The sequence below is a fragment of the Stegodyphus dumicola genome, chromosome 3 (assembly GCF_044657685.1).
Source record: "Stegodyphus dumicola isolate Sdum_Otavi_A_Nest chromosome 3, ASM4465768v1".
Taxonomy (NCBI): Eukaryota; Metazoa; Arthropoda; class Arachnida; order Araneae; family Eresidae; genus Stegodyphus; species Stegodyphus dumicola.
Window position 1 is genome coordinate 22,912,181 of NC_140770.1, and position 27,535 is coordinate 22,939,715.

Genomic DNA, 27,535 nt, shown 5'->3' on the forward strand with positions numbered 1-27,535 from the left:
TATTAAATTAAATTATGAAACAGAATGTTTTAAACTGTGCGCGCAAGTTGTTAACATGACGAAAAATGTTGTCACAAACGGATTAAATTATAAAAATATTTGTGGCAACACAAACTTTCTGATTACTATTTCAGAAAGCAGCTATATTATGTAGTCAGTTGTAAAACGTTGATATTAATTGCTTTTAAAATAAATTAGTTATCGCAATTCTTGCACCAGTCACCTATTCGAACATCTTATGGGTTTTAAGGTGTATGAGTCCCCTTAAGGAGAGTTGGAACCCCCAAAATCTACAAAAAATTGTGATTTCGGATTTTTACATTTTTAAATTCTCTACACTTTTACCGTTCTAAAAATACCATTCTTTAATCTCTATGAATATTAGAACTGTAAAAAAATCTAGTTTTGATTTGTCATCTACTGCTTTGATCAATGAGGATTTTTACATAAAAACGCGATTTTCTCCAAACGAGATTTTTTTGTACTCGATGTACCTTTTCTCAGGAACTACTGCTCACAGGTATCTATACTTTTTATGGCTTATTTATTAGGTTTCCAAATTGATGCCACAGTACTGTCGTTAGAATTTAGGATGTCAATAAATTTTCTTTATTCCTCTTGATTTCACTTCGAAATTTCAATAAAATAGTACTTTTAGGGAACATTTTCCGGTATATAATTCATTATTTCTAGGAATAATTAATAATTGAAGATCAAATACGCTTAATTCTTTCACAAAAGTGTCAAAGGTACCATTATTCTTCCATGTTAAAAGGTTATTCCGTGTTCACGTTAATATCCAATTAAAGATTGTCCCAATAAAAAAAAGTGTCCGTCTTTTAACATGAAAGGTATAGTCAATGGAACTGGTATCACGCCAGTTGAAGGTTAAGGTCACAGCAGTGAGGAGTAGCCTGGAGGATTAGATGATAGATATCCTATAAAAGAAAAATTAACAAAATCGTTCTAATATTTAAATTACTTTTAGTTTTTCATTATTTTGGATAACTGTGGTCTTATATTTAATACACTGCATAGAGGTAACAGTTTCATTTTGGGATTTGCTTCTAAAGACGACAGAATTGGGTACTTACGTATTAACGCAATCACCTTAGCGCAATTTGGCGATTTTTTACGGATGAAAATGTAAAAAGCTACCTATCGGGTGAAGGATGATGGTTTTCCGCGCCTTGTTTCTTTAAAGAAAGATTCCCAAACTATCGATATTTACCATAAGTCGGTAAACATGATCAATATGAAACGAAAACACACGTTAGCACTTTAAAATATAAATTTGAATTATTAAGTAAGAATTACGTGACACATTAAAAAAATAAAACACTTAAATTCTACTTCAAATCTTTCTGTAATTCTTTTGAGCTGTTCTCCTGAAGAACACGGCGATCTATTTTCGCTTAAAAAAATCAGAGAATTGCAGAGACTCGGCTTCAAGCAATCCTCGTCAACAGCGAATATCTGGGAAACGAATTTCCTCGTTGTTCTCTTTAGAAAATTTTCAGCAAAATTTTGTATTTCTGCAGAAGTTTTACCACAATTTCTTCCACTGCTAGTGAATTCCATAACCTCATATTTTAAAACTTAAGTTTCTGGCAAAAAATATCAAGATTTGTTTATGAAAGCCTTTTGAACTTGGAATACAACGAAAAAGAACGCATATGAAAATGGCGGCGTTGTTTGATAGAAGTGTGATGAGCATGGTTGCTCTAATGGTTGCCAGAGTTTGGCTCTTTCTGAAAATTTGGCGATTTTTGCTCACTTGCTTGCGTTAACACGTAAATGATAAACTGGATTTAAAAAATTTTGAGCTATAATAGTAATATTTTGCTAATGCGGCAATTATTATATTTCATAAATTAAGGAATCTTAAAAAACTGCACTTAAATTAACAGATTACGAAACAATCTATTATTCGGGAAAATTTAAGCAGGCCTCCTTCCATTAGCAGCTATGCCTCCTTCCATTAGCTATGAAAGCTCACTTATAAAGTGCATAAACTGTAATCTATGTACATTAACTATACTTTAATGTAACCGTAGTATGTTTGTTTTGGGTACTTCTTTGTTAGGGTCACCATCACTCTTAGACGCCAAAATTGGCTAATCTGCAATGCGCCAATTTCAGAAGTCGCCAAGGGTTTATGCATTAGTATTTTTTATTAATACTGGTTTAATAGTTCAAAATGTTATTTCGCATTACATATTATTTTTATTTTATAATTTTAGCATTTTTTGATAGTAAGAATTTGTTACGAAAGATACAAGATTTAAAATTGTGTGTACTTTTCTCAATCGAATTTCTAATTTTTCCAAGCTCATTATGTTTAAAGCAGTTAAAGTACTTCCTGCAACAGTTTTCTGCTTTCATAAAATAATTCTGAAAACTGTCTCGTAAGCGTGACAGCAGAATCAGTTTATTACAACTCACATGTCACGTTAACGAGACCGTTGAATGAGATTAAAAGTAAATATTTGTTATGATTTTCTGAATCATTGTTTCTTTCGGAGATTAATTAAAACTTTTATCAATGTAGGTTACCGAAAACTCATACGGAAGTTTCAAAATCATATTTTCGATTTTCATTTTCAAAATTACCATAAAAGCGAATTATCATTAGAATTGCATTTAAGCTATACATTTTATTGTTAGAAAAACATTTTTAAATATTATTCTCATCGGAAATTGTTTATGAAATTGAGAGAATTTCTATGAGACTTTTTAAAGTTTCTTGTAAAGTTCTGATTTCATTACGGTTGATTTATTTACCCAGCAACTATGTGACGCATAAGAATTAAAAATATTAATTCTCGATAACTTCGAACGTATCGTAAATGTAGGAAAAGTGAGCTAGATAATAGATTTCTGTGCCGCTACAAGTTTTCTTAAAGAATTATAATTACTTTATCCCCTTCGCTTCAAAATCTACAGATTTAATTCCATTTAAGATACTGGAAATAAAGCAGACACATCAATCAAAACTCTTAATCGCAAAGTCACTGATTGATTGGGAAAGACATGCACGAGTGAAAACCGATATCGATACGATACGATAAGTTTCCATTGATGATGTTTTGAATTTTCTATGGTGTATTTGAAAAATATCTCCGCAGGCTTTATTTTCTAAGATATTAATGAACTGAATTGGTATTTTTAAGGATTTGCTCATCGGCAGTGATAATTTGTAAACTCCCAATGTAATAGCACCGTTTTAGAAATTCCATGCGACAAATTTAGTAAATTACTAATCATGGCAAAAAGCATTAGAATCCCTTACGCACTCGTAATACCATCTGAAAAACTTCCGTGGCTAATTTATTACATTTAATTACTGCGTTTAACGTTCCGATGTTTGAATGGCGCCGAAATGGAAGAAGTACAGGGGTTGGACAAAAATATGGAAACACCTTTAAAAAAAACATGTTTCTTTGCTTAATATGGTGTAGGAATCCCGTTGGCATCCAAAACAGCTTGCAGTCTTCTCGGAATGGATAAATACAGTTCCTGTATGTTTGCCAAGGGAATATTATACCATACTTCCTGCAAAACGGTGGCAAGTTCAGATAACGATGTTGGCGGTGGATAATGAGAACGCACTTTCCGTTTCAATGTAGACCACAAAGGTTCGATAATATTCAGGTCTGGTGACTGTGGTGGCAGGGGAGATGGGACAACTCATCCTCGTGCTCAGAAAACCAGTCCTGGACAATGTGAGCTGTGTGAACAGGGGCTTTGTCGTCTTGGAAGACACCATCACCATCGGGGAACAAAGTTTGTACCATGGGATGAACTTGATCGATAAAAATGTTCACATAAGTCTTGGCAGTCATGTGCCCTGACACAGTTATCATGGGGCTAGCAGAGAACCACGATATGGCTGCCCAAACCATAACAGAACCGCCGCCATGTTTCACTCTTGGCAACAAGCAGTCCGTATTATAGGCTTGAGATGGCGTTCTCCAGACGTAAACTCGGCCAGAAGTGGGAAATAATGTGAAAGAAGGCTCGTCAGACCATATTACTCGCTTCCACTGCTCTATAGTCCAGGCTTTATGACTTAAACACCACCTTTTCCTGTTACGGGCATTAGCATGACTGATGAGTGGCTTCTCAATTGCAGCACGGCCAGCAATTCCTTGTTTATGAAGCTCCCTTCTAATTGTTTTGGTACTCACAGGGTTCGGTAACACAACATTCATTTCGGCAGTAACTTTTGCAGCTGTGGTCTTCTTATTTTTCGTCACAATTGCCCTTAATGATCGTCTGTCACGATCACTCGGGACACACTTTCGTCCTCGCTGTGATTTAGCAGATGATGTTTTTCCGCTTTTCAAATATGCGGAATAAATCTTCGATACAGTACCTCTTGATACACTAAACACCTCGGCTATCTTGCTTACGGAAGCACCTACCATACGTGCTCCAACAATTTGCCCACGTTCGAAGTCTGTTAACTCTGACATAATGCAATGACAACCTCACATAACAGTACTCAGACAACAACCGAACTGTTTAGCACATTTACGAAGTTGTATAGGTGGCGTCAGTAATCAAAAACGCCAGCGCCACGTACATATTTCATTAAAATCAATCTTTCTTTTCAAGCATGCATTTCACAAGGTGTTTCCATATTTTTGTCCATCCACTGTAGCTTCGATTTTAAATATCTTTAATAAATTCAACTACTCTCGGTTCATTCAAACCAAACTGTAAACATTTAATAATAAAATATCCATACGTAATAATTCAATAACACAGATAAGTTTTAAAACAAGAATTAGAATAGTTATATGTCAGCTACGTTTTTAGCGACCGAATTCTACCAACGACAAATCTAAAAGAGCAGTGCCAACGCAGGGTAACGAAAAGATGGAAGTTAATTTGAGAGATAAACATACTGAATCGAAACAAAATGCACTAGAATTTTACAAAATGGCATTGCTCGTAGAAAAGCTGGCTTTATACTTAAATTTCACAACTACTCCAATAATAACCAGGGACAAAATCCCAGTGTTTCACGATTTAAATAACTTAGGTTCTGATAGTTCTGCACTAAAATATTCCATCTGAATTTCTCTAGTACTTTTCCATAATAAATAACTTATCTATATGCTTGATGTATGAGATAAGTTAGCTTTATATTTCCGTAACTTTTGTACATCTCTCCAAATATGCTCGATAAGCATCCTTCATGAAGGCATCCTTCCACAACGACAGGTAGCCTACTGTTCTTTAGATAGTTACGTATAATCCCATCGACTGAAAGGGCTGGCTAGACTTCAACTGCTGTATTATCTATATACACTGGTGTGCAAAAATTAAGGACGAAGTCGAAAAATTAGCATATCAGCTGACCGAAGAGGCAGAGCGGACAGAAACACCAATCAGGAGATTAAGTAAGGTGATGTACGGTAGCACATGCGCAGATATGCAGGTAGACGTAATGGGGGAGTGTCTGAGTAGTATAAAGCATGTTGTCGGTGTAAGATCAGTATTTCTGGCAAAGAGATTGCACGCCGTATAGCAGTTAAAATCACACCGAGTTGCTACCTCAGCGAGAAATGGCGAATAATCAATCTGTTAGACGACATCTGGATGCTTTTACCCGAGGTCGAATCATTGGGAAGTTGGAGGAAGGCCGCAGTGTGACAAGTGTGGTTGCAGAGTTCGGAATTGCTCACAGCATCGTTTCACGACTTTGGAGACAATTTCAAACTACAGGAACAGCTATCCGGGGGTTTAGTAGTGGTTTTCCACGAGGAACCACACCCGCAGATGACCGGTATATTGCCTTACAGGCCAGAAGAAACAGGCGGCAGACAGCGGGAGAAATCGCTAGACACACGACACAGGCGACTGGACGACCGATATCGCGTTTTACCGTGGCCAGAAGACTGCACGGTGGTGGTCTGTTTGCACGACGCCCTGTACGGTGTGTACCTCTAACGCCTGCCCATCGGAGAAGGCGTTCTCTGTGGTGCCGGGAACACCGGAATTGGGGAGACAATGAATGGGGACGAGTACTCTTTACAGATGTGAGCAGATTCAGTCTGAGTAGCGATTCTCATCGCATACTCATCTGGAGAGAGCGGGGAAGCCGCAATCATGCCTCGAACATCATTGAAAGGTATGGAGGTGGCGATGTTCTGGTTTGGGGAGGCATCATGCTTGGTAGTCGTACAGACCTTCACATCTTCGACGCAGGTTCAGTCAACGGGACCCGTTATTGTAACGAGATTCTTCTTCCATATGTGCGTCTTTTAGAGGCGCTATGGGTCCACAGTTCCTTTTCATGGACGACAATGCACCATATCATCGCACAGTAGCTGCCGAACAGCTCTTAGAGAGTGAGGATATTGAACGTATGGATTGGCCGGCACGATCTCCGGATCTCAATCCCATCGAGCATGTATGGGATTTTCTAGGCAGACGCTTGGCAGCTCGTACCTTACCACCAGTAACGATTCCGGAGCTTCGATTGGCGCTGCAAGACGAATGGGCAGCAATGCCTCAACAACTCATTGACACCCTCATTCTCAGCATGGGCAAACGCTGTGAAACCTGCCTAGCAGTCAGGGGAGATCATATCCCCTATTAAAGACCGAATGTTTTTTGCTGGACACCCATCACAGGGATGTTTCGGCCTTCAGTAGCATTGCGCTCCATGCTACTTTTTCAATAAAGCTTCTTTTTATCCCTCTGATTTCTCTTTTAGTAAGTGTTGCTTACATTACTCATGTCCTTACGTATTGGGGATCTTACGGTATTAAATGTGTTGATTTGGAAAGCTTTTGTACAAAGTTATATTGAAAAAACCGTCTCGTCCTTAATTTTTGCACACCAGTGTATATAAAGAAGAAAGTCTTGTTTGTTTGTCGTTTACTAACTCGGTCATTACTATAGCTATCGTCACCAAACATTCTAAAATTCTTTTCTGGGTCCTGGAAAATTCGACGTCCACTTTTTTCCAAAAATAGTTAAAAAATAATAATAGCTAAAATCAGAGATAATAATGAAAAACTCGGAAAATCAATAATTTTCTCCCTCATTTTTCCGAGTGGAAACAGTCTCGCAAGCTGGAGATGAAAATCTGCTTTATTTCGAAAGTTGTTGCCACTGCTCGCTTTCAAATTCTACAGTTTGTTAATGAAAAATGTCTAAGTTTTACGATGAAATAAAAATAGCATTGCCAAACGTTAAATATATTATTTCCGATTCCAAAAATTCGTGGGAAGCCGTTTCGACTATTCCCATCTTCCTACGACATTATTCAACCGAAATATTAACTGAAAACTCTGAAAGCGCTAATTTCACCACTCACTTATCCGAGTGGCAACAGTCTAGCGCATTGGATATTAAAATGCTTTATTTCGAAAAGCCTTGCTAGTTGCTCACTTTCAAATCGTAGAGTTTGTTAATCAAAAATTTGTAAATTTTACAAAATCTGTACATATAAAGAAAAAATGTCTGTTTGTTCGCGTTTATTGATTTCTGATCATTTTTTTTTCACATTTAATTGACTAAAATTGAATATAGGTGAAATATTGAATGGAACTTTTACGACCATTTGATTAGAAACACCAAAATAACTAAAAACTGCGTGCCATCGTTGCTGATACCATGAGAGAGAATTAGCTTTATTTCAAAATTTTTATGCGAGTTCTATATCTCATCATACTGAAAAATGTATGACTATGAATCGTAATTTTTTCATCGTTATTAGAGAAGGATTACAATGGTATCGTTCGTTCTCTCTGTTGTTAAATGCATTACTCTCAATGTAACTCAACTGGCATCGGATACTTCCGCTAGTATTTAAATAAACCAAACCGATTAAATGATAATCTTAATCTATACTAATGAGGTTGAACACATTTCTGTTATTTTAGATTAATTATCTAATTATTAATTAGACCAAGTGGCTAAAGTCAAGAAGCACTGGTAGTTTACCCAAGTTTCGAATCAGACTAGCTGACTGAGAGTTTCGTGATTTCTCCTGTGTAGCATAAAGTAAGTCAGCTTGCTTTAGGTTTTGTTTGGTTTATTTTATTATAGCAAAGCACTCGAGGACTATCTGCGTAAAAGGAGGGATGCCTTTGGGGAGGACTTTCTAAGGGAAACTGGCTAGTATACACTTTACACATGGGGAAAACCACGAAAACACCCATGCAGCCAGCCCGTTCAGTGGATTTGAACTACCAGTGTTCAGCGACGTGGCCGCTCGTGGGCCGAGCTTTCTTTAGGAAGTTCTGCACTAAATCTTCCTTCCTAAAGCAGAATCCTCAGTTTGCGGTATACCTGTCAAATTCAGTCACATTTAAAATTCTGTTATTTTTCACTGTTTTCATCCATTATAAGCTATTTAGAGTATAACTATTATGAAGGAAATTTCTGCATAATTACGTCATTTTGCCTTGTATGAATCCTTACATTTTGCAGTGCACATTCTTGCATTTTATGAATTCTTACGTTTTGCACTGCACATTCTTGCTTTCTAATGAAGCCTTACGTTTTGCACTGCACATTCTTGCATTTTATGAATTCTTACGTTTTTCACTGCACATTCAGACTTCTGATTGGTCGAATATTACTAGCTAACTATCAATTAATTTGTTTCTGTAGTTCTCACATTAGGGAATTTTAAAGAATTCGAATGTACTTAAAAACTGTTTGCATTAAAGGATGAATAAAATAGTTCATTTTAATGCAGTAAAAAATTATACTAAAATCATTTCTACTTAAGCAGCAGCTAAATAAATGAATTGTAACTTTAAAAATGAGTGTTTTAAATAATAGTTGTGAGTATTCTCAACTGAGAACATTGGGAAGTAAATGATTATTAATCAACCAATAAAATGCGACGTCACACCTTGTAACTAATGATGAATCATCGTGTAAGCTTTTAGAAATAAGGTACGTAAAAATACAAAAAAATAATTAATTTTTGCTCATTTTGAAATATAAATAAAAACACTTACCAAATTAGAAAAAAAATCTGAAATCTTTCAGATTTTATATTATACCCAAAAAAGCTTTTTTTTTTTTTTTTTTTTTTCACATTTACACGTACATAGTAAATATTTCAAGGGCATTTGGGATAAAGCCCTGTTGGACGAAAAATATTTAAAAACAGCATGTCTTTAGAATTTTCGATAGGCAGTTTCGCGCGCTAGAGGTAAAATTATTTTATTCCGTACACTGCGTTGCCTCTGCACGCTTTGAAATCGTTGAGTTTCTTAATCAAAAATTCCTTAAAGTTTAAAAAATATGAAATAAGACAATGAAACAAATTCGAAGTTACATTCGGACTTCCAGTTGCCTATATTCGGGTGGAGGATTACGTTATTCAGAATTTGATGGCTCTAGGTATCATCGTTTTTTCAGAATAGGAGAAACATATATACATTCATGCAGATATATCTTTATTTAATTTCTTTAAATGTAATACAGGGCAATAATATTTAGTGGCAACAATTTGAAAAAATGCATAAAAACGGATACGTCTATTAAAGCACAGAATAAATTAAATTGAATTTCCAACAGCAGTTTCGTCTCAGTATTTTTCTATGAATGGATTACCGTGTACTGAATACATTTTTTACTTTTAAAATCTGGGGTTCGTCTTACATACGAATTCAAAATGATTTACAGAAAATTCAATCCCGAAAAATTATATTACAGATGAATAATTAAAAAAATATTTCTATTTTATTTAAAGCATTATTTATTCCAAATACTGCAGTCGGAATGCAGTATTCGATTTGGAGTTTTCTAGCAAATTCTAGAAGTCTCTGCTAAAGAGAAATCTAGATGAATGGTATCATTCTTTATTTCATCTTTAAATCTTTCATCTTTTCATTGTCATCTATCTGCCTTACAGATAAGACCATCTTCAATTCCATCCACAGCATTGCTCAGCAAAATTGACGACTTAATTTAGACATGCGAGTGTCTGCATTTCACACAATCTTAACACGCTAAATTTTTCTCATTTAAATCTTACTTTTCGGGTTATACTCGAAAAAACACGGTTATTTCTGTGCTCACAATCTAAACCGTAAAATATGGGCTTCGAAAACTGCCAGCCATTAACGGATTTAGCTTGCAAATTCCACACCTGTTTTATTGACGAATTTGACGTCTTTGTTAACATAAGCGTGGATTACGTACATAGCTTTTGTTTATCCCGTAATGTAACAAGCAATAAAAGCACTTTTTTGTGAAGACTGAGTTTGCGTAAGAATACATGTTTGAGAAACTGACCCGCTGTTCATGATGATGGTAATCCTTATTAATAATACCCAAGTGATTCCTCTCCAAGATGTGGAAGGACTACCATTGTCTTTCCAGTGAAACCTTTTCCAAAACATTAAGCACGGGAGTTGGAGGTGCGTTGAATTTTATTGGGCATTTGACCCCATTGTGTTTACTTTACCTCGCACGCGTCGTCAGTTTTCTGGAATAAATTTAGTCCACGAAACGAGGAACCTTCTGAAAAAGACATCTTACTTTCCGAAAGTTTCCAACCATAAATTGATTTTCATCAGCAATTCAAAGACAAACAGCTACTTGTCCTTAACAAGATGTGGGTTTGTTTATATATAGATTTACTATCGCTTTCAGGAGATGTTTAATAATGTTTAATAGCGCCGTTCAAAAGTATTGTTCGAGCAAGGTACTATTGTAAAATACAATAGAAATTCCTTAATAACTTTCCCGGAAAATGCTGAAAAAGTGTGCGCATTCTCAAGATTTAGACTAGACTGCTTTTGCGATGCGATCATTGTTGTACTTGAAAGTTATTTGAATACTAGCGGAAGTACTTGATGCCAGTTAGTTTAGATTAAAAGTAATGCATCTAACAACAGAGGGAACGATACCGCTGTAATCCTTCTCTAATAATGATGCAAAAACTACGATTCATAGTCATATATTTTTCAATTTGATATGATATAGAAGCCCACATAAAAAAATTTCGATAGGAAAATTAACCATTTCTCTCTCATTATGTCAGCAACAATGTCACGCAGTTTTTAATGATTTTCGTCTTTGTAATCAAATGGTCGTAAAAACTCAAGTTCCATCCAATATTTCACCTATATTCAATTTTAGTCGATTCAATGTGGCAAAAAAATAAATCATAATTGATCAGAACTCAATAACGCGAAAGAACACACAAATAGACATTCTTCCTTATATATGTAAATTTTGTGAAACTTACAAATTTTTGATTAACGAACTCTACGATTTGAAAGCGAATAGAACCAGCACTTTTGAAAATAAAGCATTTTTATCGTCAATGGAGACTGTTGCCACTCGGGAAAATGAGTGAGATAATTAGTGTTTTCAGAGTTTTTAATTAATATCTCGGCTGATTAAAGTCGTACGAAGATGGGAATAGTCGAAATGGCTTTCGACGAATTTTTGGAATCGGAAATAATGCATTTAGTGTTTGGCAATGCTGTTTTTATTTCATTGTAAAACTTAGAAATTTTTTATTAACAAATTCTACGATTTGAAAGCGAGCATTGGCAACACTTCTCGAAATAAAGCAGATTTTTATCTCCAGCGTACGTGACTGTTGCCACTCGAGAAAATGAGGACGAAAATTAGCGTTTTCAGGGTTTTTAATTAATATCTCTGATTTTAGCTTTTTTTTTTTTTGAAAAAATGAAGGTCTACTTTTCCCAGGACCGAGAAAAGAATTGTACGATAGCTACAATAGTGACTGAGTTAATCGCGAACAAACAAACATTCTTCTATATTCATATAGATTTAATGGAATAGGTTTCTGTATATTCACTCATATTCCTTTAAGTTAATGAGTCAACCGTTTCTTAAATTATGATTATACGTTCGATCCTTTTGTTACTGAAACTGTGAGATATTTTACGATACGTACGCTTGGGTTTGTTTAAAAATATAAAATCATAACCCATTAAGAGCGTAAGTTATGTGAAATAAAATGAAGAATGTAAATCCACGACTGAATGCGGAACTGTGGTATTTCAATTCGAGCTGTTATCTCGGCGAGCAGGCTTGTTATTTGAACATTTTTGTGACTTTTCCCCAATGTATAAAACGGATTGTATTTGATTATCGTTGAATGGATTATTATTTGATTATTGATAAATTTCAATAGCGCATTAATTTATACAAATAAAAGAGTATTAAAAAATAAACTAAATGAAAACGTTTAATAAAGATTTAAGGGCGTCGGATACCTATTCTTTTTACTTAAATTATGAGTAAGTATAACTAAAATTATTTTTTAATCCATTATGCGCTATTTCTATCGTAACGCTTTTCGGGATCTTGGATCGTTCGTTACCTTGCTAATGGTACCTACTACAAAAGTATAAGCCAGTAAATAAAAATAAGAAAAATTAGCATTAACACATATAGAGAAAATAAAGGTGTTAAATTTTTAACACATCACCGAAGACGAAAAGACCAATAATGACAAAGTCATTCAATTAAGTGCGGATAAAAATAAGGGGAGATTTTGTAAAATTCACATGCGAAGATAGAACCAGCGATCTAGAAGTTTGAGAATTTTTTCCGTACTCTGTACTGCTAAACTGTGGTTTCTCCCTCGATTCTTGCACACTTTACGGTACACCACGCCCAAATACACATGCAAAGGCGATGAAGCAAAAGTCGCCAAGCACAAGCTTCTGTAACCCTACGCCTGCTTTAACCAATCGGAGTAAACAGTAGAAGAAACGGCTTTGTGAATATGCCTGTGAATACGGGTCAGTTTCCTTAAAACAATCCTTCACGAAAACTTCCCTCATCTTAAGCTCGCATGTTTTGCCGTAATCAGCTAAAGAAACAATAAGAAAGTCTTTTGCAATGTTTGTGACAAACTATAATTTCTAATAACTGACAAAGGTCTCTAACTTTCCGGGGAGAATAATCGTCATAAAAATGTACAAAATTCCACTAATCGTATTAGTTTGATTACATGCTTCCTTAGATATATTTGTTCAGAAATTAAAAAATCAGTGAATCGTATCTAATTTCTTGCTAGCTGTGTCCTGTTGGTACGTGTTATGTGAATTAATTGCTGTAATTAAATAATTAATTAATTTTCTTACACAGAAGCTTATAGTTCCGTAAATTGTATTTGACTTTTTTGTTGAATTATATAAATTGGATTATCTGACTATGGCAAAGCACATTAGGGTTATCTGTCTGCGTTTAACTTGGATACCTTCGTGGAGGACTTTCTAAGGAAAATTCTAAATTTTTGCTGTTCCACTCCCTCTTTTTACTCTGTGTCAGATTATTATTTCCTTCCCCAAGGCTTTCATTTATTTAAATAGTACATTTCAAAAATAGGTAAAGCTGGAAGGTGGGTACAACTGTGAAGGTGTGAAGTATATAAATTTCTGATTTATTTTACACAGTAAATATTTTTTGTTTATATGTTTATGAATACATTAATTTGTATCATGTTTAATAAATATAAATAAGAAAGGTCTTTAGTAAATTTGCTGCCATTCTATAATGCCTTGAATTATCTTTTTTCAGACCTCTTTGGAACATGATTTCAGTTAGGCATTAACTGTATCAGGTTCAATGTTTCTTCTTACCTTCTTCGGAAACATACAATGACCTGACTAGAACAGAGAGCTTACTAAAGCTATGTTCACTAATTGTAGTAAGTAGACAGGATACAGACGAAGGGTATACAAAACCCTTTATTTTTCTTTATATACAATGACTTCCGTACTTCGGAATACAATGACCCTCCACTCGGGGTCTAACGTAAAAGATATCAAAATAAAACTAAACTCTAATTTAACTTTAGAATAAGATTGGCCTTATAATAACAGGAAGCGTATGTAGCACAGAGACTGTGAACACTACAATACGTTTAATTTATCAAGAGGATTAAAACCTCTGGCCTGGAAGGCAAATAGCAACTGCGTAACTTCTAAGGTAAGCGGCCTGCTTCGAACTCACTGCTTCCTCTCTTCTGCTTGGCAAAAAGGCCACACTTAAATACTTGGCGTTCGCCAGACAACTTTGCATAAACTCCTTCACGCTTATAATTCTGGCCGGAAGTAGAAAATAAGAAGTGATAGTAAAGATTTAAAATAAAATAAACGTTAGTAAAACTTAAGATCCTTACAACTGATATTTGCCTTGATCGTTTTGTGATTGACACTATGGAAACTGAGGTTAATCAGTTTCTCGAGGCTTTATCTCCACATTGGTGAAAATGATGCTCCCCCCTCCATTTTAGAACTCCTGTTCGAAGAGAAACTGTCTCTTCACATTACACATGAGAAAAACCATGAACTTACTCACACTGCACATGGGGAAAAAATACGAAAAGGAGCATGCATAAAACCCATTCACCGCGATTCGAACATAAGTCAAACTAGAAGAGTGGCACTCCTAGGGTCGAGTGGTAAAAGCCGGTGAACACTGGTAGTCCGGTCCGGGGTCCCAGCTAACGGGCTCGCTTCATTTACGTTTTGTGGTTTTCTTCATTTATAGCGTGGCTCTGAGCCAGTTTTCCCTTAAAAAAGCATTACTTTTTACTTCCTTGTACGAAGTAAAAAGGAAGTATTGTAATCGCGAAAAGTTTCAGGCAGCATATTTCAACGGAAATATCCATTTTGACTGCTATCGAATGCAATTTAAAGATGTTTTTGCGTGATATCGGTACGTAAGGACAGAATAAAAGACTCATTTCCTCCAAAAAAATTATAAAACTGCTTTAAAATGAATTCTGAAGAGAATTTTTCGTGGCGTCTTTACGAACGTACATACGTTCGTATCTCGCATAACTCAAAAACGAGTAGCCTCAGAACGTTGAAATTTTGTATATAGGACTGCTAGAACATGTAGATGTGCACCTCGTATTTTGGTTGCAATCGGCCGCACTAAACGTATATAAATATATTTATACATATGTCCACTTTGTTATCCGGCTCATTGATCTCAGTTTCTTTACTGTTATATGTTTGTAAATTGTACATTTTTTTGCTTTAAAAATTATTTAATTATCTTGTTTTTATCTTCCAGTTAAGGTTTTTATGCCTTTAGTAAATCTGTATGCAATATTTTTAGAATTATCAACAATTTTAAAGTTGTCTAAGTGCCGCTAAGCCTTTTTTTATGGCGGCCATTGATGTTTACATTTAAAACAGGAGACTAGTGGATTTGTTGCCAATCTAAAGAAACTTAGCTTCGCAACAACAAAGATAACGCATTCATTTATTATTGCCAATTAAATCGTGCTTAATACTTTCTGGAATTTTTTCGAGGAAATAAGTGTTTAAGATTTACTTCGTAATTTTTAATATAGTTATTTTGAGTTTTTATGTATTTTTGCCTTCTCGCGAAGTGAGAACTGCATTAATTGAATGAGAAATACTCAATCGTCTGTGAAAAACTGTTTCTTTTTTGTTTTGTTTGCTTAATTTCTTTTATACATCATTCTAGCTTTATTATAGTATTTGAATAGAACATGTGGCAACGATTAGATAATTCTTTAAATGATATAAATTTTGTGCATTCTGAGTTATAATATGAACGAAATATAATACTGTTAAGTTAATCTAGCGCCAGAGTGTCGCTATGGTAAACAAATACTAGAGTAAATTTTAAAGAATGCATTTATTCTATTGTGGTTTATGCGCTGTCGGCGAAGTAGATTTAATTCAATCCGATAAGTTTAAATGAAATTCAAGAGAAAATGCGTATAATTTAATATTCCGTACAAGGAAGTCATGTGGTGTACACATCAGATTTTTTTACTTAATCAGCATTATTAACCACTATTCCGGATGGGCAGCGTCTGTGTTGTAGCTTAGGTGAGCTGGAAACCTGTGACCTGGCGAGTTTTCGTTGTTGCTTTAATTGGCAATTATTTCGTGAAATTTATCAAATCGATGCTAGAATGGAATTAATTTGTCATCGACATGCTTCGTCTTTATGTGTTGTTTGTTAACCTCCCAAAAAACGGAAGTAAATTAGTGTGTTAATTGCCCTCCCGAGCAGACGTATATGATTAATTTATCCGATATTTTATGATATTTTAGCCTTCTGAGTTTATAACAGAAGCTACAGTGACGATTCATATGACATGCTTAAAAGTTACCTGAATTTAAAAAGTAAATTGGAATTTAGCATTATACAAACTTCTGTATATAAAATATGCGTTTCTGTATTCAAACATTTTCTAAGAAAACATAATTTCCGTCTGTTTGTATTTATGACATCACAACCTTTAAAGTCCAAACCTTCCATGGCGATAGGAAAAGTCCACTGGTTCCTGAAACAATTTTTATGTTTCCTCGAGCAGTTTTATTTAACGACAAAGGAGGAAGTTTGCTGGCCGGAAGAATAAAACTGCCAAAAGTTCAGATATACAGCCTTGAACAGGAAATACTTTCCCGCTTTGTTGATTATACACCATTCTAGTGACCCTTTCGTGTAATGACAATCATTTTTAACAAGCGGAATGTTAAGAAACGGAGGAACCTCGAGTACTTTATGCGACGAATACACTAAAATGGAATAGCACTCATGGTACATCGAGGCGGGGAAAAAAAGCTTTCTTTTATTACTTGCATTTTAATTCTTTAAATTCATGCTTGTAGGAAATAATAAGCGGAAATTTTGTCTTTAAGGTGCTTTTTGTGTTATATCTCATTAAAATATTTTACGTCATCATATACGTTTAGATATTAGCCATGACAGCCCTTCTGGCGGAACGCTATCATAGTCGAAGGTGTCTGAAAATTATAGTGAGGTTGAATACAAGAGAGCTGAAGGATACTGGATAGAACATAACCTTCATTTCTATATTTCTGACCGTCTTCTGCCCTATCTTATCCTGTTTTAACATGTCCTATTCTGTTTTGACATCTTCTGCCTCGTATTCTGTCCCTAATCTTTCTCCCTCTCTGCACGCCTAGGACGGGACACGCATACAATCCGGGATAAAGCCCTGTTTTTTCCTTTCCTTTTCTTTTCTCCAATTAACCATCAATGTCCGACTTTTGAACACTAAAAACGGGCGATTGTGAACATAAGGGACACCTGGATACTCCTAAATGTGTCAACTGCATAGGCCCTCACGTGGCCTCCTTTAGGGGTTGCCCTAGGTTTCCATCTTACAAAAAACGTACACAAAAATCCACCATCAAACCAGGTGTTAGTTACGCCCGAGCGGCAGATCCACATGTATTGGTTGTTTCAACCAGTCTGTCCCAGCAAACCTGGAGACGACTGAGCATCGCCAATTTGACAAATCTCACTCAGTTAATCACTCCGAAAATACTGGTAATCTCTCAGTTATGTCAGAATTACTCAATGTTATGAAAATAGTACAGGACCTGTTTGGTTTCCAAATTGGCAAAGTTACACAAATCTACAAAAGTAAAATCCCTGAACTCAAAAAATGCACTAACCTATTAGACAAAATGCCAACTGCCAAATGTTAATTAATTTGTTAATCAATTCGATTACTTAGTAAACACCATTTTCTTATTACTCCATTATGTCATATCATTACATATACCGTACATCCTCCCTCACATTTGCTTTTTTTGAGTCCCATGCTACAACCCATGCTAATTTAATTTCATTTATTTTTTCCAACTTGTCTCTGATGATTTATTTCTTTTTTTGTTTATTCAATTACTACGTATTTTATGCTGGCTTACTATGTTCTTACTGTATATCTTGCACTTATTGACCGTACCCACACGAACTCTCTCTCTTCCATTTGCAATTTTTGGCATTTCTGTCTACATCAATTGATTACTGAACTCTGACTTCATGAACTCTGTCTGCTTGAACTTAGTACCCGCTGATTGACTGGCGCCACAGGCAGCGGGATGTTTCGATTGGCTCATTGTATTACTAGCTGAGATTTCACGTTCTTATGCCATCTACTGATTATTGGCTTTGTACTACATGATATTCTCGATGTTTACGAACTTGGCACCTTCAGTGTGATCGAAAATCTTCAACTAGTTATCGTGGGATTGCGCCCGAGTCGCGACTACAAAGGAACACTTGAGCCGACGTTTGAACACTGGAAGTTCGTCTCAAACTCGATTTTAGGCGAATGCGCTGGCTGCATAGTTCGTTTTGTGGTTTTCGCCCGTGTGAAAACGGGTTTATCACATACAAGGAACGTTTCTAGCCAAAATACGTTTCCTTGGAACCTGTGTCCCGGCTAGCTACGCGAGATTTTTTTAAACTGAACTGAAAATGTTTTGTTTAATCGTTTGTATTTTGAACGATTTCTTCGAAAAATTGGCTTTTGCATAATTCAGCCAGTAAGGTATCCCGAAAACGAAAATTCCTGGAAATGTTTCTTTGACGCGCTGTTGAAGATAGCTTCTATACATAATACCGGTTTAACGTGAATACGAGAAATTCCCTTAGAAAATCGACCAGACTGTTCGTAGATTAGTTCGATTTGATTTATTGGGTTAATACATAAGTAATAGCCGTTTTTTTAATTTAAAATTTTTTATTTTAACAAAAAATCTGATGTGTACACCACATGACTTCCTTGTACGGAATATTAAATTACACGCATTTTTTCTTACATTTCATTTAAACTTCTTGGATTGAATTAAATTTATTTCGTCATTAGCGCATAAACCACAATGCAATAAATGCACTCTTTAAAATTCACTATATTTGTTTATCATAGCGACACGCTGGCCCTAGGTTCGCTTAACAGCGTTAAATTTAATTAATTTTTTAACTCAGAATGCATAAAATTTATATCATCTTAAGAATTATCTAATCGTTTGCCACATAGTCTATTCAAATACTCTCATAAATATAAAACGATATAAAAAAAGAAATTAAGCAAAGAACAACAAAAAAAAAAATTTTTTTCACAGACGATTCAGTATTTCTCATTCAATTAATTCAATTTTCACTTCGCGACAAGGCAAAAATACATAAAATATCTGTATTGAAAATTATGATGCAAATCTTAAACACTTATTTCCTCGAATAAATTCCAGAATGAATTAAGCATGCTTTAATTCGCAATAAAAAAAGAAGGCGTTATCTTTGTTTTCGCGAAGCCTACTTTCTCTAGATTGGCAACAAATCTACTATTCTGTTGTCTCAAATGTAAACAAACATTCCCGCCTTTGCAAAAGGCTTAGCGACACTTAAGCAACTTTTAAATTGTTAATCATTCTAAAAATATCGCATGCGGATTTACTAAAGGCATAAAAACCTTAACTGGAAGATCAGAACAACATAATTCAATCATTTTTAAAGCAAAAAGTGCCCGATTTACAGACGTATAAGAATAAAGAAACTGAGATTACTTAGCCGAGTAACAGAGTGAATATATATAGACATATATTTATATACTTTTGGTGCAGCCGATTGCAACCAAAATACGAAGTGCTATAGCAGTCCTATGTACAAAATTTCAACGTTCTGAGGCTACTCGTTTTTGAGTTATGCGAGATACGTACGTACGTACATACGTTCGTACAGACGCCACGAAAAATTCTCTTCAGAATTCTCTTCAGAAGCAGAATGTCCAGTTGAATCACATTTGGCTGTATTCAAAGCAAACCTTATTACTGGCAGTTTATCCTTCCATGACTGATGGTCGTTACCAACAAGTATTGCTAAACGTGGTTTCAGATCTCTATTCTTCCTTTCAACTGGGTTAGATTGTGGGTGATAGACAGTAGTAAGACTTTGATCAATGTTCAAGATATAGCATAGTTGTTGCATAACAGCACTAGTAAACTGGGTACCATTATCACTTATTATTTTCCTGGGTAACCCAAATCGAAGGGCAACTTCCTCCAAAAGAATAGTGGCACATTCTCTGGCCGTGGCTTCCTTTAAAGCAAATAGTTCTGTCCACTTCGTAGCACAGTCCTGCACAATAAAAATCCATTTTTCACCAGACGGTGTTTCAGGAAGAGGACCGAAAAGATCAATTGACAAGGTTTCAAAACGTTGAGCATAGACTGGAATTTGAAGTAAGCCAGATGGCTTTTGATTAGTGGTTTCTCCCCCCTACTTTGAAGACAGTGTGATATTTGTTAAGCAATGCATCAGTTGGAAGCCGTTGGGCTGTAGTTAATTGCTGTTCTTCATTTTCTCGTAGTCGGCAGTTGTTTACAACAACTGGGGTTTCTTCCAGTACTTGGGATTGATGAGGTTTCACGAAGCTATATTTTCTTCGAGGTTCATCAGAAAAGTTCCACTTATTTTCAGCAAGATTCAAAACAATTTTAGCTTTTTGAAGAAAGTCAATTCCTAACAGAGTCGAGTTATTTTTAGCATCAGGCAACACAAGGAGCGGAGTTTTGAACTCTCTGCCTTCGAGAAGAATGATTTGTTCGGTGCGAAGTACCTCTTTTTCAGATACCAAACCATCAGCGAAAGACACCTGTAGTGTTGTCTTTTCAAATACTGCATCTTGTTTCTGCAGAATATAATAGAGGGATTCACTTGCAATTGAGTGACTAGCACCAGTGTCGGCGAAAGCTGTACCGGAAACACCACCAATACTAATTGGAAATACAGCAGTCCGAATGGAAGATAAACAGGATCGGATTCGGATAGTGCCAAAATTTGATGAATTTGAAGTCTTTGGGGGGTTACAGTCTGGACATTTAGACTTGATAAAACCAGTTTTTCCGCACCCATAGCAAGTTAAAGGAGGTCGCTTTTCCTCTGTTTGTTGCTGAACACCATTTGAAAAGGTTTTATGAGTTCCCTGTATGTCACTTGTTCGATTTTCTACTTTGTGTTTGGATGGATTAGTCGGTTTGTAAGAACAGTTCCGCCTGCCAGGAAGTTCAGTTTTATAGTTCGTATTTTTAACACGTACAGCTTCATAATCATCCAATTTCTGTACTAATTCAGATGAACTCTTTATTTTTCCCCAAGTATCAATAAAATGCTCCTTAACGTCACTACTGACTCTTCTTTTAAGCTGATCCGTCAGGACCAAGTCTTTGAGTGATTCAAAGTCTGTAACATCGAGACTATGGAGCCACTCTTCGAGATAATTGTTTAATTCGTAAGTAAAATCTTTCCATAAAGACCCAGGGTGTTTTTGGTGTGTAGTAAGTTTAATTCGAAATGATTCAGCATTTAATTTGAATCTTTGTAGCAGAATCTTCTTGATGTAAGAATAATCTTCTAATTTGTCTTTTGGTTCTCTTAAAATAATTTGCGAAATGTCTATAGGCAGAAGAGGTAGGAGATGAGTGATGTAATCTATTTGTTTTATATTAACTTTCTCACATTGTCTTTCAAAAATTTGCAGGTAGGTTGCAATGTCAGAAGTTCCTGTAAATTTAGGGATTAGGTGTTGAATATTTGTTCCAATAGCTGCATTTGAAGCAAAGGCGGCATAGTTAGGGTTTGAGCTAGCAGCTGCCAGGTTTAATTTTAAACGTTCCAATTCTAATAAAAGTTCTTGTTCTTTTCTTTGACGTGTCTCCAGATCGTTGCCTTCACGTTGTTTTTGTTGTCTAGTTTCGATTAAAGTTTCCAGAAGATTCCTGGTAAAAGCCTCATCATAAGTGTCAGAATTGACAATAAGATCTTTAAGATCTATTACTCGCATAGTGTCGTTTACAGTGAAACCCAGTTCTGCAGCGAGAGTTTTTAAATCCTCTTTTCGTGCTTTGGCAAGGTAAGCCATAATTATATGAGAGGTCAGGGGGGGAGGGAAAAGATGAAGTTGAATTTGTTGTTATTTCGATTTTATTCACAATACAGTATTTTAGAATTAATAATTATACCTTTAAGTAAAATGTATATACCCCTATTAAACAGCATGTATGAATGTAAACAATGTTACTCGTACATTTATATACCACTATTAAACAGTATTTATAAATGTAAACAATAATACTCACAAAGTTTATTATTTCGAAGTCGTAAAAATATCATAAAATGCCCTCATAAATTCAACTTGTATCAAGAAAATATAATTAATAAATTGCTCAAAAATTGTTTACTAGTTAGCAAAACATACAAAACATACATAAATGTCTTACCATAAGCTTCTATATTTAAGCTGAATTCTTCGAAATCTTAATCTTAACAAAATATTAAGCTGATTAAGCAACACACACTTAGTAACTCTTTTACTTTATTTAAATAGTCATTCGATTTTATTCATAATTATTTTCTTTCGCTTCAAGAAATATTTTTTAAGACATGGATTCATTAAAGGAAAACAATCGTATTTTCTTAAAGTATTATACTATAATCATCTTCTCAAAATGTTCGTCGAAAGATAAATCAACAAGTAGAATATTTTATTTTATGTAGAATAAAACATTTAATAAGGAACAACAGCACTCAAAGGAAATAAAAATAATAAAAGATTTGACGTAAACACATCATAAATCATCGCTAGTCTAAACATTTCCGCGGGGGGAAAACATGTGCTGCTGTATGCAGAAGCGAAACTAATAAATTCTAATGAACAACGTCCATGAATATATTCAAACTTTAACATCAAAACATGTATTCAGTGAAACAATGTTATTCACAAATTAATTTACTATGCGAATTAACATTTTAAAATAACAAATTACAATTCAAGAAATAACGTTTGGTTAACAGAAAGCCGTTTGCTTTCGTTTAATACTCTTATGTAGTATCAATAAATGAGATTTCAGTAAAGAATTTACATTTGCTTTAAGAAGCAGCTTATAATAAATAATCAGTTTAAAAGAACTTTAAACTCAGATTAAACGATAATGTAAACGAAACTTATCTTTTCCGTTGAAATTGTCCAGTTGATGATTCGATGTGCTAGCAGCACGTTATGACAATTTTAATTCCAGAATTGGTTTCCAGAATATTTGACCAGTAGTCCACACCTGAAAAGAAACTGAGCCGATCTCCAGCAACTAAAAGTTAAATTCGGGAGTAAGAGCTTGTTAAAGCCAAACAGAAATTCTAAACATTTTGTTGCGCCATTTTGGATTCAAATTTAGTTGGGCGCCAATGTGATGTAGCCGTTCCTCAATAGACACTAATGCCGGCTAGCTTTAAAAGGATTTATTAACAGAGCACACAGGAACGGTTACAAGCAAAAGAAATATACATAAAAATGAAACATATACCAAATGGAACATCAAACATTGAGAATAACATAACATAGTAAGCTTTCATCATGGCGGCTGGAGGTCGACTGACGTTTTTTCATATGGCCACGAGATGGCGTTTAAATAAAATAGTTCGGTTACAGTTCATGACATGGATAAAATGGTTCAATTACACTTAAATAGGTCTGTTACACGCCTCGATTAAACACAAAAAGATGTGTCGAAAATGCCTTTTTTTTTTTTTTTTTTTTTTTTTTTTTGTCGACTTGATACTCCATTTTAATGATCTGAAAAATAACAAAAATTATCTCAAAAAAATCAAATACGCTATCTTGTAGAGGAAAAAATTCTCTTTCGAATATTTTACTGCGTAATTTTAAACACAACATAAACGGCCATTACTTATGTTTCAACCCAATAAAAAGTGTCGTCCTCCGAACTCTTTGGGCCCACCAGCGGCCGAGCGGTAAAGTCACTGAACACTGGTAGTTCGGTCCGAGGTTCCAATCCCGCGAACGGGCTGGCTGCATGGGCGTTTTCGTGGTTTTCCCCATGTGTAACGTGTATACGAGCCAGTTTCCCTTAGAAAGCCCTCCACGAAAGGCATCCCTCCCTTTAGGCAGATAGCCGTCGAGGCTTTGCCATAATCACATACACACACACCGAACTGTTTGGAATCTGAAAGATCCGTTTAGATTGGCACGATTCGATTTAAAAATTGTCGTCCCGTTCTGTATTGCCTTATTATGTCTTATCCTGGACAGGACCGAATTCGTGATATCAAGAAACAAGATGCATTATGTTCTGAAATATTTTAATGTGGTTTATTAACATATTAATATGGATTCTGAAAAAATACTCAGTTTTTATATGTGCTGTCACTACCAGTATAACATACATTGTAAAGATATTCCGCCTCGCCTCATGTTCTTGAATTGCTGGAATGATTATTTCCTTCAGATTAACAGGATTCTGAATTTTTCACTACAATTTTTCATGTCAATCATAGAAATGGGTCGGCTAGGCAGAAAGCCTTCAGGCCCACCGCGAGCGCCTAAGTCGCTGGGTACTGGTAGTTCTTTGCGGGGTTCGAATCGCAGCGTACGGGGTGGCTGCATGGGCGTTTTCGTAGTTTTCCCAATTTGTAATGTGGATATGAGCAAATTTCCCTTAGAAAGTTTTCCACGAAGGCATCCCATTCTTTAGGCAGATAGCCCCAAAGTGAATAGTTTGCCGTAATCAGTTAAACATAGGTCTAACTACTTGATCAGTCTCGTAAAACTCATCATTTTGCCTGCTCCCTAATAAATGATAACCACATCATCTTTAAGAAGGTTGAGCTTCACCTTGCGCAAAATATGCGATCAGACATTCCTTCACATACTGAGAAAATAAGTTTCCTTGAATGTCTATAAATAATGCTTCTATTAAAAGCAAATGCAAAACTTACGAATATTGTTGAACGCATTGTATTTTAAGTTGCTTAAGTTTTTCATTAAATGCCAATTTTTGTCGCCGTAAGGAAATAATATGAACTCGATTACAATATATAAGATTGTAAGTGATTGGGATAAGAATCTCACTTATGAATTATGGCTAGAAACACAAGTGAATATAAAAATCAGTTCGTGGTAGTCGTGGTGAAAATCAAGTTGATGTCGCTGTTTATGCTTGCAGAGAATTAATTACTTCTAGTCTCTTAAAGCGCAGTTTAGATGTTGATTATGTTAAGGAGTCAGATTTATTTGGCAGCATTATAAAACGTAATACAACTATTATAGAATTCCCCTTCTTTTTTCTTTTATAAAGTTTCCTTTAGAACAGTGCTGAAAAATGTTAAGTGCCATTACTTTCCTCAAGTAAAAATTTTGACGAATATAGCATGTTATAATAAATACTATTATCAAAATGGTCAGAAAAAAATAACTTTTCTTAGATTTTTCTCAGATGTTAAGTATGTCTACACGGCTTTAATTTTCTTTTCTCATAAATTAACAATTCCGAAAGCAATAAAATGTTCTTTAAATGCATTTGAGCAGTTATACACTGGCTGATTATTGAAATAATAAATTACTTGAGAACCATGAATCCGGTATGTATAGTTTAGATGAAATTTTATTTGTTAAAGTGATATTCCTCAAATTCCTCTTTTTATTAGCCCAAAGGAGCGTTAGCTTAGAAGGGTTATTCATTTCGTTTCGGCATTTTGTGTCAATTCACTGTAAATGTCCGGTATTACTTTTCAAACTGTTGCCACCAAATATTATCGCCCTGTGTTATATTTAAAGAAATTAAATAATGAAGAATCTGCATAAATATATATATGTATCTCGCATTGTGATAAAACAACGGTCCCTAGAGTCATCCACTTTTGAATAACGTAAACCTCTTCCGAATATGGGCATCTGGAAGCCAGAATTTGTTTTTATTACCTATTACATATTTTGTAACATTTTAACGAATTTTTGATTAAGAAACTCAACGATTTCAAAGCGAGCAATGGCAACACTGTACGAAAAAAAAATTATCTCTAATGCGCGAGATTGTGTAACGAAATTCTAAAGATATGCTCATTTTTAAATTATTTTGCGATATCGCTGTTGAATTAGATTTTATGGTTTAAGTGCGAAGAACATGATATTTAATAATAAAGGTAACAGGTAACCAAAAAAAAAAAAAGTTAAAAAAAAACCGGTTTTGACGTAATGTAAAATCTGAAACCTTTCAGATTTTAATATTTCTTCTTTAATTTTTGGCAGTTGTGATATTAAACAAGTTTCTATTTTATTTCAGAAGTTGTAAAGAAATTTTATTTCACTTCTAACATCTTTTTCCCTAACTTAACGCTTTTTTTATGGTATCATTTAACATTAAATATAATTACATTCATTTTCGTATATAAATTTAATTACACCTTTTGATTTATTATACTTTATAGAACTATTTTTTTAAATATTATAGTTTTGGCATTTTTTTTACTAAAAGTTTCGTTGCAGTTTTTTACATTTCTTTACGTCCTAATGGATTTTACCATTTGGAAAGCAGACGAAATTTCGGAAATCAGAATGTTGGAATTGGCGGTAAACAAGTTTCTTCCATTTAATTCATAGTAATTAAAATTTCAAGTTCTACTTATAAGAGCTATTTGCTACACCTTTAATAACCGGGTCTTCTTTTGCCTTGAATTTAACTGTGACCCTGAACGCCAGTACATCATTTAAGGCTGATGCCCTCTACCGTAGAAATGCGTGATATGAAAACGATCAGGTCAAGTTCCTCACAAGTCATCTTATGAAATGGTATTGAAGGTCACAGGTTTTTAGCGTCACGTTTATTCTAAAGCGACGTTATGGCACCATATTACTAACAGCCCGTGGTCCAGAAATGCATCAGTTCAGTTATGTACAGTGTCTCAAAAAAGTGATGGGACATTTGTGCTTTACAAAAGGAAACTGCAATAAAATAAATTTAAAAAACATGTAACATTTTTTGTGGGTGTGTTTCATACTTAAATTTAGTAACAATTATTACATAACATGCATTTTCTCAAAATATTAAAATATTAATTTAATAAAAATACAATTGTTTAGAACGGAGCAGAAAATGGCTCACTTAAGTGATGGGACACTTACTTTTCCATCAAATATTTATCAAAAAATTTTACTTTTTAAAAGGTTTTAATATATTGTTCGATTTCCTTTTACTTTTAAAACAGGATTTAATCTTCTTGGGATGGATTCGACTAATTTTTTTGTGATTTCTGGAGTGATTATACCCCACTCTTCTTGAAGCACAGATTTTAATTGTTGTTTTGAAGAAATGGTGTGTTTGCGAATTCTTGATTCCAATTCTTGCCAAATATTCTCTATGGGATTTAATTGTGGAGATTGTGGGGGTGTTTTTATTATTTCAGGACAGTTATACAGCAGCCAGAGTCTGACGTTCAAAGCACTGTGCTTGGGGTCTGGTCCTGGTAGAATTTAAAATCGTTATGAAGGTTCAATTTTCGTGCTGAAGATTTCAAATTTTGATTTAAAATGTCAATATACTTGTACTGATCTATTATACTGTCAATAAAAACAAGATTACCAACTCCAGCGGACGACATACACCCCCATACCATAACTCCTCCTCCACCATGTTTTACTGTTGGCACCAAGTTCTGTTTGCGAAATTATTCCCTGGGTTTTCTCCACACCAAGATTCTACCGTCAGAACCAAATATATTAAATTTACTCTCATCAACAAATATAACTTCATTCCAGTAATCAGAATTCTTATTTATGTTGGATTTTGCGAAAGCCAGTCTGAGTTTTCTCTTCTTTTCACTTACGAAGAATTTTTTCCTGACTGCTCTACCCTACTGTGATATCCAGTAGATCGAATTACTCTTCTAATAGTCTCAGAATTAACTA

The 27,535-nt window shown here is 34.8% G+C and overlaps 1 protein-coding gene across 2 annotated transcripts in view; it reads left to right on the forward strand.

Moving 5' to 3' along the window:
- Positions 1 to 27,535, forward strand: part of LOC118183464 (uncharacterized) — a 194,202-nt gene that overhangs the window by 39,439 nt on the left and 127,228 nt on the right. The gene's annotated exons all lie outside the window — the stretch shown is intronic.